Source organism: Dreissena polymorpha, chromosome 2 (assembly GCF_020536995.1).
Source record: "Dreissena polymorpha isolate Duluth1 chromosome 2, UMN_Dpol_1.0, whole genome shotgun sequence".
NCBI lineage: Eukaryota > Metazoa > Mollusca > Bivalvia > Myida > Dreissenidae > Dreissena > Dreissena polymorpha.
This window is the reverse complement of record NC_068356.1, coordinates 152,429,735-152,442,233: the sequence shown is the minus strand read 5'-3', so window position 1 is coordinate 152,442,233 and position 12,499 is coordinate 152,429,735. Positions and strand designations below refer to the sequence as shown.

Below are 12,499 nucleotides of genomic sequence, written 5' to 3'. Positions count from 1 at the left end.
GAGAAATCATGCGTTTGTTTATAAAGTGTTACATGCTCTTGTTAGTTCTTCTTGAATGCTCTGAGCTTTTATGAGTACTTACGTACAGCTCATAGTTCTTCGTTGTAAAATTAAAATCAATGTAAAAAAATAATGTCATACATATGTCCATAAAATCGAGTTAAATCAACCTAATACATTGTTACAAACACAATACCTGTTACAATCGACATCAATTTGCGTCTTCTTTGTTGAGAAATGCTCAAAACATAAAATTAATATCAAATTGTTTATGGCGGAAGTTGTTATTGTCGATTAGAGCAAAGGGAAAGAACGGGTTACACTGCACAAATTGTTTTCACAGTGGTATCTGACGATCTGGTCTTATGGTAGCAGTTGAAATTGTATTGTGTATTACATTTTAGTTTGAATTAGGACACATTCTTATGACTGTAATTTCGCTGCGATCGGATAAGTGGCATGTTCCGTTAGTAAGTTGAATAATATCGGGCGTATGTTTGCATTGTAAACAAGTTGTTATTAAAATAAAGATACTATGTGGTGTTGGTGTAACTTTTACTATTTTACTAAGTGAATGATGGTTGAAATGCTATGAAACACTTTCTGCACCAATTAAAATATTTATTGAACATATTCCACATTTGTTTTCGGCTATTAGGCTAGATTATTTAATATACATGTATACATAGAAAATATTGCAGACATACACACACACACACACACACACACACACACACACACACACACACACAAAGTATAAAGACATGGAAAAAAGAAACACCATAAAAGAAACTAAACAAACAAAACAAGAAAGAACAAAGAAATGAATATGCATTGTTATAATGAAATATAAACACATACAGCTAAACGATTTACAGAAAGCGAAAACCTAAGCACAATCGAGGGACACCACACATAATCAATTGGTCACTGTTGGCTCAGGAACTACTTTAAAGTACCCCGTGTACCCTTAGGTAAACTAAATGTTCCCCGGGTACGAATAATACGTTTAAAGGCACCCGGCAATACGACAGGGTTCTTTTAGTATATTTTCCGTACACCGGGAACAGTGTAGTAAACTTTAAAGTACCTGGGGTACCATATACACATACAGCTGATAAATTTACATATACTTCCCTGTGTGTGATCGTGCTTATTGAAAGCGAAAGCCTAACCACGATCGAGGGACACCACACATAATTTACGCTCAATTGGTCATTGTCGGCTCAGGTACTACTTAAAAGTACCCCGAGTACTCAGAAGTATTCTACATTGTACCCCGGATACGGACAATACGCACCCGGTCATACTCCGGAATACTTTTTAAAACCGGTATATATTTTCTGTACCCCACATACTTTGCAGTATATTTTTTAATTACACCGGGTACTTGAAGTAGTATCTGAGCCGACAATAACCAATCGAGCATAATTTACTATTGTTTAATTAAATCATTTTATATTTCGAGTCCGCATTGAAGACGTACATAAAGTTGAAAGGCGGTAATGCATGTGTTAATTTCTTTACCATATGAGTGTTTTGGTATATGCATGTATTGAAATACAAATTGAAATAGATGTTCCATGCTTCGACCACCGACTTATCAAACAATCGAATCCTGGACGAGTTTTCCGGGGATGGAAGTGTGAAGATCGTGGTGGAGACTGTGGCCTTTGGATTGGGGGTAAGTTACTGGACAATTAATAATGTGACCAACTACTCGAGCTTTCTGTAAATAGATTGGCGAAACGTGTTTGTTTGAACTAGATATTACGGCATGGAGATGTGGTACATTGAATACATGAACCTTGTTGATAATCGAAGTCTCTTCATTTATCGGAATAATTATAAAATTATTGATAAATTGATTGAGTACAGATCGATTAATTCATGGCGTACAGGGCAATGCGTATGTATGCATTGGTGAACTTATTATGTGTCGATAACGTGGGCATTATGTTTTGTGTTGAAAATACAAATCTAGCATCTGGTCATTTACAGATTGACATTGCGGATGTTCGTCTAGTCGTCCACTGGGGTGCACCAAGAAATCCTTTGTCATACTGGCAGGAGGTGGGGAGGGCAGGCCGGGATGGGAAACCGTCCCTTGCAGTTGTCTATCCCTACGGTCGTTCGTTAGTGGGAGACAGTGGACTGAGAGAGATGTTTAAGAGTGTTGAGTGCTTGAGGCTGTCAGTATTAAAGACTTTGTTAACTAAAGAGATGGGTGAAAGTGAGTTATGCGTTAGGGAAGGTTGCGTTTTAAAGAATTGTTCTGTATGTGAGTGTGATCTTTGTCAGTGTTGTTCGAGGTGCTGTGCAAAATGCGGATGTGTTGGTGTGATAGGTGTTTTGGAGAGATTTTTCATTTGATAATTGTCACTGATGAGAATGTAATGATACACAGACAAGAATAACAAGCGAAGAATATATATGTACTGGCATTTCCCCAGAAATTTGGTCAGGCACAGCGGAAGGCGGTTGGTGTCGATTTCTTTATATACTTTCTAAATGTTATAAATCAAAATCCACCCTACTTTGGAGCTACTAAAACACAACATTTCATGATATTTATGTATTTGTCCTCAGTTCATTTCAGTCAAGTCATATATTATAAAATTAAATAACAACCAAAATAAACAGAAAGCAAAAAAATGATTGAAAAACATTCTGTGACCAATGGAAAATCTTGCTTCCAATTTCTTGTCGTTTATTAGATTGTATTCTGTCATGCACAGAGACTAAAGAAAAATGTGTTTTAGGTATATAGCGAATTCCATAAATATGAAAGAAACTATATATATGTATATATTGTATCTGAATATAATAAATGTTTGTACTGTGAAGTTATAGTCGCCGTTAAGAAAAGAGTGTAAACAAATTTTAAATGGTCGGGAGCAATCAAAAAAGACGTTTGATTCCAATTAATTGTATTCATAACTTAAATTACGCACAACCGCAACACACATCAGTTACGGTTTGGTTTTGAAGCAAGTTCTTTATACTTGTTTATTTTCTGCAATAGTCGTAAACAATTAAAATATTTAAAAGATCGCCGTGGCGTAGTGGATATGGTGTCCGCCTAGCGCTCGGAAAGTCACGGGTTAAAACCTCACTGTGAGCGTTCCTTCGATCTCCCCCAAAAGACACCAAGTACTGGTTCTAGTCCCAGGAAACAGATTCGAGAGCGTTTATAAAAGCATACGGCGTTCGATGCAATCGAGCTAAAATAAATAGGTTTAAACTAATTAAAATAAAACAAACAAACAATTTGAGCATATCTTTAATTGCTCTACCTCCACATGTACCGGTAATAATAGATCATTATCGACCATTATTATGATATTACGACCATAATCGATCCCCATTAACGACCCGTAAATCGTTCATACGTGTTACCTATGCCCCTTATGCACACACCGCTGATAAGAGCGCTGATAAGAGCGTGCATGTTTTGATTGAACGTTGGCCGAATGTAGACAGCATTCGGATTAAAGCTTGCAAGCTCTTGTGAAAATGTCAAGCGCACGCATTTTAGTCCGCTGGGCTAAAATCGCCTGGGGAAATCCCTGATTATATGTATCTATACATATGAATATATGGTGTTCGAATATATGTATGAATACAAGTTACACCTTGAATAGGTTGTTTTATATAAATCATTGTTCTTAAATCATGCTCCAGTGTTTTAATTATTGTTATAATGTATATAAATGCCTATCTCAGAAGTCAATGAATTACACTCAATATCAATATTTAAGTGATAAGTCTTATGTTACTAAGAAGTGAATTTTTAATTTATGTCTTACCTTATAAAAGTATCTGATGAATAAGTCATTATCAATTGAAAGTCATACAACTTATGTTACTTATCAGTGATTACTTTTTGTAACTTCTATCAATTCATAGTTTTTATAATTCTTATAATCCATGCACTACACTTTTGTTATTTTCTATTTTGTTTATGGCTAAAAGCAATTGTATGCTTTAGAGCTAATAAATGTTGCTGCTGTAGATGCTGTTGTGTTATAATTCTCTTACGGCAGATCTAAGGGTCATCGTTCGTTTTGTTTCTTTCTAATGTCTGTTGTCTGAGCGCTATTCATATACAATTAACATAAGTATTAATTAAAATTTGAACAAATTATATATAAAATTTCTGTCCATTTAAAACAAATATTTAATATTTGAAAATAACCTTTCTTAAAAACATAAATTGTATGTTCGGAGAAAAGCATAGGTAAACCGTTTATTAGTACATGTTGTAAACACACCGCATGCGTTCCTTTAATTTTTCTTTTGGTTAATAAAAACTGTTCGATATGCAAACAAGTTGACATTTACATTTACGCTTGACGTGTTTGAAACTTTGATTAAAATCTTTCTTCTGCGAGCACACCAAGTCATGTAAGTTATCTTCATTTGCTCATTATAGATATATTGACGATCTATTTGTGTTAATTCATGCCAGAAAATAGTTTATGTTGCTAATTTTACCAATCATTCCCCGCCTGAAATCCCGGCGGGGATTTTACTATGGTAAATTGCGAAACCAGTTGCAACTCCCAGACCCGGAGGGTCAATAGCTGGCAGTTGGATTATTGCAACTAATGCTCTTGCATGTGACATCTCCACGACTCCGACATTGGCGTAGGTCAGTTTGCCAAGGCAAATGATGCTACTTACGGGGAATACATAATTTTATTACTTTTAATAATATTTAAATAATATTTATAAATCATTTTTGTATATATTTCAATGATGTTCATGTATTTACATTTTAGACTTCCTCAACTTTGCTGACGATATTCGTCCATTCGACGATGATGAAACAGTAAATGGTAAGTTATATTGTTACTTTTAATTTTTTAAATACATGACTTTGTAATAGCAACATGTCAAGGAAAGTTAGATAGCTTGTCATTAATGTTCACTTGCATCCAACAATGATAAGCAATTAATATGGAGCATTAAGAAAAACACACAAATGACATTACATAACAATTTATCACTCAATAAATCAAGTATTATTTATTTATTGTTGTACATGCATCAAAACATGGCTTTAACAGTAGTAATAATTTACTTACACATTTTTATCCCACTTTTACAGCGAAATCGGTTGATTAAAGCCCCGTTGATTAAATTTCATCTATAATCAACGGCAAGGCTATAATCAATGGCACGAAATGACGTCATCAACTGCCGAACCGGGACTACTTTTTCCCACGCACCTCGTCACCTGTATTTGCCAAGTGCATCAATAATAAAAACAATCTCAAATGTTTGTCAATCTTAATGACCTTAAAACAAAGGAAAGTAGCAAAAAACGAGTTTGTTGTCATTTATTGTCATTAAAACCTAGTATTAGGTAAATTTAACACTATGCAAATAGGTTATGTTGTTGTTGCTCCCCTTTGAAGAAGTCAGTTCGAGTTGCTCCCCTTTGACCGTAGAAAACAATCGTCTGGACCAAGAAATCCTGTGTTCATTTACAAGATGTACTTGGATATGCGTCCATCTGATTTTTCTTTAAAGCATCTTTTCTACCTGGCAATACGCACAAATGACACTGCATCCCGGTGATTCTTGCGTCAACAATTGGGTGTCAACAAGTTAGGTCAGATGCTGAAGGCCATGGCAAAAGACGCCGGCTTTCTCAAGCACAAGAGAATAACGAACCACTCAGTTCGCAAATTCCTGGTCCAAAAACTTCGAAATGCAAACATTCCACCCACTGAAACCATGGCCATAACAGGGCACAAAAATGTCCAGTCCATAACCAATTATTCCAACATATCTGTTGAACAGCAGCAAAAGTGTTCATTCTTGCTCAGTCCAGTAAATGTAACAATCCAACAGATTCCTCTTGTTCACCTTCACGCACTGAAACTATGGCCGAAATGCAGCCTAGACAACCGATGTCTACCGTCGAACAAGTTGATCTTAATGTTCGCCCCACCCAGTCACTTCACTTGCAAATGTCTTTCTCTAGTTCGAACAACTTTGCCTCACAATTCTTTGGTGCCACTTTCAACATTCAAAATGTTGATGTATAAAATTAGCTTAAATCCAAGTAATCTTTGTTATTTTGTCACGAAATAACCACATATTATAACAAAGAAGGAAATATTGTGCACCTCGTGATCGACTCGATAGTTTGATATCGAAAGTGAATTGTGTGTGGTGTTAGGCTACGTTGTAAACAAATGAAGTTCCTTGTATATAACAACTTAATGCCATATTGCTATCATAAAACTTAAAGATTTGCAATTCAATATGATTAAAATTGTAATAAATAACGCTCGACACTTTGTTACAGAACGATATTCTGATTAAAAAAAAAATGATTATTGGATCAGCGGTTATTTTTGGAACGCGGAGTAATACACTGACCTTGGTTACACTACAGTCATTAACAAAGTACGACAAACACTCATGAAAACTTATTTTGTTTAAATAAAAATAGTTTACTGAATAAAAAGTGGGATAAATAGAATAATAGGTTAGTGTTGATTATAGATCAGGTTTATCATGCTCGGCACGAAAACGAAAAAGCACTCGCCAAGGCTCGTGCTTTTTGTTTTCTAAGCCTCGCATGATAAACCTGATCTATAATCAACACTAACCTATTATTCTCTATATACAAAACAAAATTTAACATTTTGAAATCAGTGATTTTGTTTGCCAAAAATTACAGCCTCTTACAAAATGTTTCCCAAATGCAAAAAGTTAAAAAAGGTTGTTTCTTAACAGCAAAAAGTAACTTTTTTTCCAATTGTTGATCCACAGTCACAATTTTTTATTGCACTGATTTGTTTCAAGCTTTAAAAAAATAAGTTGCACGGCTTGACTACCAACTTTTGAAATTGAGTTGCCCAGGCCAAAATCTACTTGCCCCGGGCTCACGGTCAACCACTAATTTCCATCCCTGATGCAGTTATAAATAATTGATATACTGTTGCTCTTAATCATATTGACTATATATTTTTAAAAAAATCACAGGAAATTAAAATAAGTTAATATTGTTTTCTAAATTATTAATAAATGATTTCATTTTTTTTCCAGAAACATCAAAAGACAGAAGTGCAGATCAAGGTAAATATCATAATTGGCTTATACAATCAAGAAACGCCTATTGACCACACTTATGAAGTTTATAAGATAAGTTAAATGCGTTAACTTAAAGTGTTTTATTCCATAGAAAACATTGCAACTTAACATTGTAAATAAGTATTTAACAAGATGTAAAATAAATATCTGCATTTCAGTTCTTAGTGTGCCTGTTCCTGTGAATAATAAGGAAATTAAACCAAGCAGGAATCCAGCTATTGGTAAAAGGTAAATCCTAATTTTTTTATCATTTGTTACATATTCAAACTTTGTGTAATAATTCCATTTATTTAATAAATTTAATAATATCATTAAAGAAATCAAATTTAAATGGGAAAACTCTTAGACCTTACTTAGATTTAAAAATCAACATAAACACTGCAGATGTATGACATAATAAATAAGATTTTGTTATTAAGTTATAATAGCTTATTATTTATAAATGTTAATGGTAAAAAATGCTACAAAGCACTTTCCTATAAATCAGGAAAGAGCAGACCCTGAGGGAACTGCAGATGGCATATTATGCTGGAGCCATTGCAGTTCAACAGGAAAAGTTGCTACTTATGAAATCCCAGAGAGAGTTTTTTGAGGAGGGAAAGCTCATGATGGCATTTGCCAAAGACAAACTGTAAAAGAATGTCATAAAACAACATAATGGATCTCTATAATTATGCACAGGGAAAATAATCAAAATTATTAAACTATATATTTATGAACACACATTTTTAAGACTTGTTTTGTCTTTATCATTGTAAATGAACACACATTTTATAGACTTGTTTTGTCTTTATCAGATGTAAATGAACACACATTTTTAAGACTTGTTTTGTCTATGTCCGTACATCATTCTGAATACTATTACGCCATACATAGATCAAGTCACCCATGGTGCCTTGTTATGTCCGTCCGTCTTCATCTGCAATTAATGTTATTTATTGATGATTATTTTTATTACTCATTATTATTGTTATTAATATTGTTATAAATATTATTATTTATGTATGTTATAAATGTTTTTTTTTTAATATTCAATATTATTATTAATATTATAATTATTGTGCATTGCTTATTAATGTAATGCTATTGTTCATTGTTAAGCTAGATATAAAGAGCCTTTTACTTGTTTAGTTAAATATTTTTAACAAATTTATTGCACATAGTCATAATATTTGTTTAATGTATTCTTAGCATTGAATGAATTATTTTCAAACCTGAAATAGTTTGCAGTTATTGCATCCCTGATAGCCTGCCCGTCAGAGTTACCCTCAAGCTGGACAAGTGGTGGAGGTTGAGGGTCTTCTTCCTCTGGGAACGCCTCCCTCTCACCCCATGCCTTAGCGAGATTGTGCAATACTACACATGCCAAAATTATTTTTGTTACCTTGCCCGGCTTCATTCGTACCTAAATGTTTAAAGAGCATTATTAAACATTTTTAAATTAAAATAATTTAATTTGGTGCATATTTTTAGATATTTCATGATATTAAACATAAATGTTATAGTGCTTATAAACACATTAATACTTAATTAATACCTCTCCATGAAGGACATGAAACCTCCGCTTCAGTACACCGAATGCTCTTTCGATAACATTTCTTGTCTTTGCATGTGCGTCATTGAATATCTGTTGCTGTGGGGATCCTGGTGTAAATATGCTATAGTTACAATATTAATTTCAAACATATAACATCAAAATGAACTTAGACATGTGTTATAAGAAAAGATTCAGTACAATGTATTTTGTAAAGACCGGTAAATGGATAAGATGTTTAACAGAGAAGCACTCACTAGGATGCAGGTAAGGTGTCATGAGAAACTTCCTGCATGGGTAGGCACTGTCCCCCAACACAATTCATCCTCCAAACCTTTGAACAGAACAATTAAACAACAATTAGAGAATGATCCTCTTCTAAATGTATATAATTTATTTTCTCATCAATTTTGTTACAATAACCTTTAGTTTAAAACTATTTATTTTAGCTCGATTGCATCGAAAGCTGTAGGCTTATATAAACGCTCTCGAGTCCGTTTCCTGGGACTATAACCAGTACTTGGTGTCTTTGGGGGAGATCAAAGGAACGTTCCCAGTGGGGTCCGAACCCATGACATCCAGTTCGCTAGGCGGACATCCATTACGCCACGGCGAATAACCTGTTATAAGTATACATTTATAAATGAGAAACAGGAACATGCACAACAATAAATGAAATAGCATTAAAAAAAATCAATCCATTTTAGAATATGCGCTTACCATGATGATGGGCTTCCAAATAATCAGACAGTACTGAGGTTCTGAAAACATGAGCATCATGAGTACTTCCAGGCCATGTGGCATTTATGCTGGTGAATACACCTGAAATATGATTACATAGAATATAATGTATGCAATTTAACTATAGACGTTCCGGTGCAGTAAATCATTCAAATAGTATGATACATCTTATTATTAAAATGTAGCAAGAAAATAATTCTTTGTAGCCTCTTTTACTGTATTTTCATCCACTTAAGAGTGAAATTGACTTTTTCTACTGAATGAAAAGAATTTCACCACAAGTGAGACATTTAATTAGACATTTTATATCTTTCCAACAAAAGTATGGCAAAATAATTTACAACGCACACCCTAGCAACCACTAATTTGTCTGTATCTTTCCTATCAATCTGTTCAGTCAACATTTTTAATAGGAAAACATAAATCTTTTGAAGTAATTTTGATATAATCATTAAAAATATATCTTATAGACTAATAAACACAAAAACACTGTTTAAAAGTGAATATTTTCAAAATTATTGTTTTTTCTCTTACAAAATCTAAAATTAACATGTTTTTAACCAAAATGCAACATCTATGTTGTATGTTTTTTAAATAAGCATTACTAACTTAAGTTTTATCAGAAAAATGTCATAATTACCAAAATAAGGGGGGTGGATGAATTTATAGGGTTGGATGAAGAGAGAGAAAAGAAGGCTATTGGAATTCCCTGTCTTGTGCCTCTATAATACAAAGGATCAGACTATATTTTAACCATGAAACAGACTTTACCTATCTTTATTAAGAATCGTTACGTCATTTGAACTGAGTAAATGTGAGTTTTTGGGCGCAAAATATGCATTACACTGTGGAAGTTTGGACTTAAAGGACGTGTGTTAAACGAAAAACGGAATTATAATAAATCGTACCAGATCATAAGTAAGTGTTACGCAATATTTGATCTGGTGTGTAAAACAGCAGGATGCATATAAATATAAATAAATGGAATTATAAAATGAAGGGATACTCAAACTTGAAGGTAAGAACTAAAATTATGTTTTGAATTTTTGTGTGCAAATTGATAAATACCTCGATGGTCGCACGTTGCCTGTACATTGACACTGTGATAGTGCTTTCTGTTCACATATTGCTCCTCGTGTTCATGGGGAGCAATGATGCGAACGTGTGTTCCGTCGATCGCCGCAATTACAGACGGAAATCCAGCGATTTCGTAAAAATTCTGTTTAAAAATTGATTTATGTCTGTCCGTCGTCGGGAATTTAATTGTTTGGTCTTTCAGGTCACACAGTTCGTCAGTTACTCTGGACACTACCCTTGAAACCGTGGCAATGTCCACCCCAAAAGTATCCCCTATTAATTGCAAAAAATTTCCGGAAGCAAAAAATCTCAGTGTTATCAATATTTGCTGCCTCGGTGTCAAGGGTTGATTCCGTCCAGTTGGTCTCTCAAGTCTATGTCCGATCAGTTGTTCTATGCGGTCGATGCTGTCAGGTGTAAATCTAAATCGTCGTCGTATTTCTTCAGGGTCGTAAGTTTCCGTAAATCTGTCAATTCGTCGAAATTGTCTTGGTCGTCTAGCGTTCGGTATGTCAAAGTCAGCCATTTTGTCAGCGCGTTCTTCATTTGGATAAAGATAACCGACGTCAAATATCTTGGCTAAATCTTATCCAAAACTTAACCAGAACGTGAACCGTTTTGGATAACTATTTTTTTATACAATCGCTAACCAAAAAAGATATCCTAAAATTGAAGATAACCAAAAGTTATCCGTTGGATAAGAGTTATCCATATTTATACAAGTGGCTGCTGATGATCAACTGAGAAACTGCTTTGTAATGTTTTGGAATGCCGACATATGTCAATATTCGGGGATAAATTATATAAACTATGTTCCATCTATTCTATAAAACCATATATATAGCTTTTAAAATATTTTAATCAAAACATTGGTCATCTACAACAGCAGCCGATTCAGTTATGGCGAGGTTTGTATATTACATGAAGATATTTCGTTTCATTGTTATATATTGTATTATGCCCTGATGAGCTATGCGAAACGCGTTAGCTAAATCAATATATATTTAAAATCCCAGACACGTGTTTTTACTTTTATTATATAATATTCACAATCTGGATTATTACATTTTACTTATATAACTATATATATATATATATATATATATATATATATATATATATATATATATATATATATATATATATATATATATATATATATATATAAATATATATATATATATATTCAATGCATATAACATTATTTGTTTCTAATAAAGTATTTGAATGAATATATATATATATATATATATATATATATATAAATAAAACGCTTTTATTAAATTTGCCGTAGCTTTCGACCTCTCGGTCTTCTTCAGCGGCGTTTATTTGTGAATAAGCATATCATCTTTAGCGGAAGTGACGTTATATTATCGCACGTTACATTGCGCGCCAATTTTAGTCTTTTGTGTTTAGTCCATATGGTTTGAACGTCCTCAGTTTGCGCTTCCAAAGTTGTTCGATGGTCTTCCGGTACTCGTCGGTTCCATTCAATGTTTCGAGTCCCATGACCCGGAAGTCTGCGACGCTGTGGCCGTTTGTGTAGAAGTGCTCGGCTACCGGGTCGTTGTGTCCGTAGCCGGGACAGGTTAAGAAGATGTCGCTGGTACAGGGTATCTCCCGTTTCTCCTACGTATACGAAGGTCTTACACCGTTCGCAGTGTACAGCGTTGACTACATTAGTGGATTTGCAGGTGACCTCGTTCCGCACATTGTAGCTTTTGCCGGTGGTGTCGCTGAACTTTTCAGCCTCCATCATGTATGGACAGATTGCGCACCTCTGTGCCCCACAAGGTCTGCTCCTGTTGTGAACTCGGAAAAACATCTGGTTGTGCTTTTTATGAACCAATATGTCTTGAAGGTTGCAGTCTCTTCTAAATGCTGCTAACGGGGGTTCAGGAAAAACGTTTTTCATATGATCTGAAATGTGGAGTGTTGGCAGGTGTTTCCGGAGGATATGGCCGACATTTGGTAGCGCTCTGGAGAAAGTGATAACGAGCGGTACCCTGGAAATACTTTTTGAAGGCACTTTCG

The 12,499-nt window shown here is 34.2% G+C and overlaps 2 protein-coding genes and 2 long non-coding RNA genes across 5 annotated transcripts in view; 2 read left to right on the top strand and 2 right to left on the bottom strand.

Annotated features, from left to right (window-relative positions):
- LOC127869465 (uncharacterized) overlaps window positions 1-12,499 on the bottom strand; it is a 314,131-nt gene that overhangs the window by 150,424 nt on the left and 151,208 nt on the right. The gene's annotated exons all lie outside the window — the stretch shown is intronic.
- The window catches only part of LOC127869500 (uncharacterized), a 293,685-nt gene that overhangs the window by 167,785 nt on the left and 113,401 nt on the right, over window positions 1-12,499 (top strand). The window lies entirely within an intron of this gene.
- The window catches only part of LOC127869464 (uncharacterized), a 239,366-nt gene that overhangs the window by 150,424 nt on the left and 76,443 nt on the right, over window positions 1-12,499 (bottom strand). The window lies entirely within an intron of this gene.
- LOC127869498 (uncharacterized) lies at window positions 4,259-5,324 on the top strand. The gene is made up of 3 exons (XR_008044599.1): window positions 4,259-4,407; window positions 4,785-4,841; window positions 5,114-5,324. It is a non-coding gene; the product is annotated as an uncharacterized LOC127869498 (long non-coding RNA).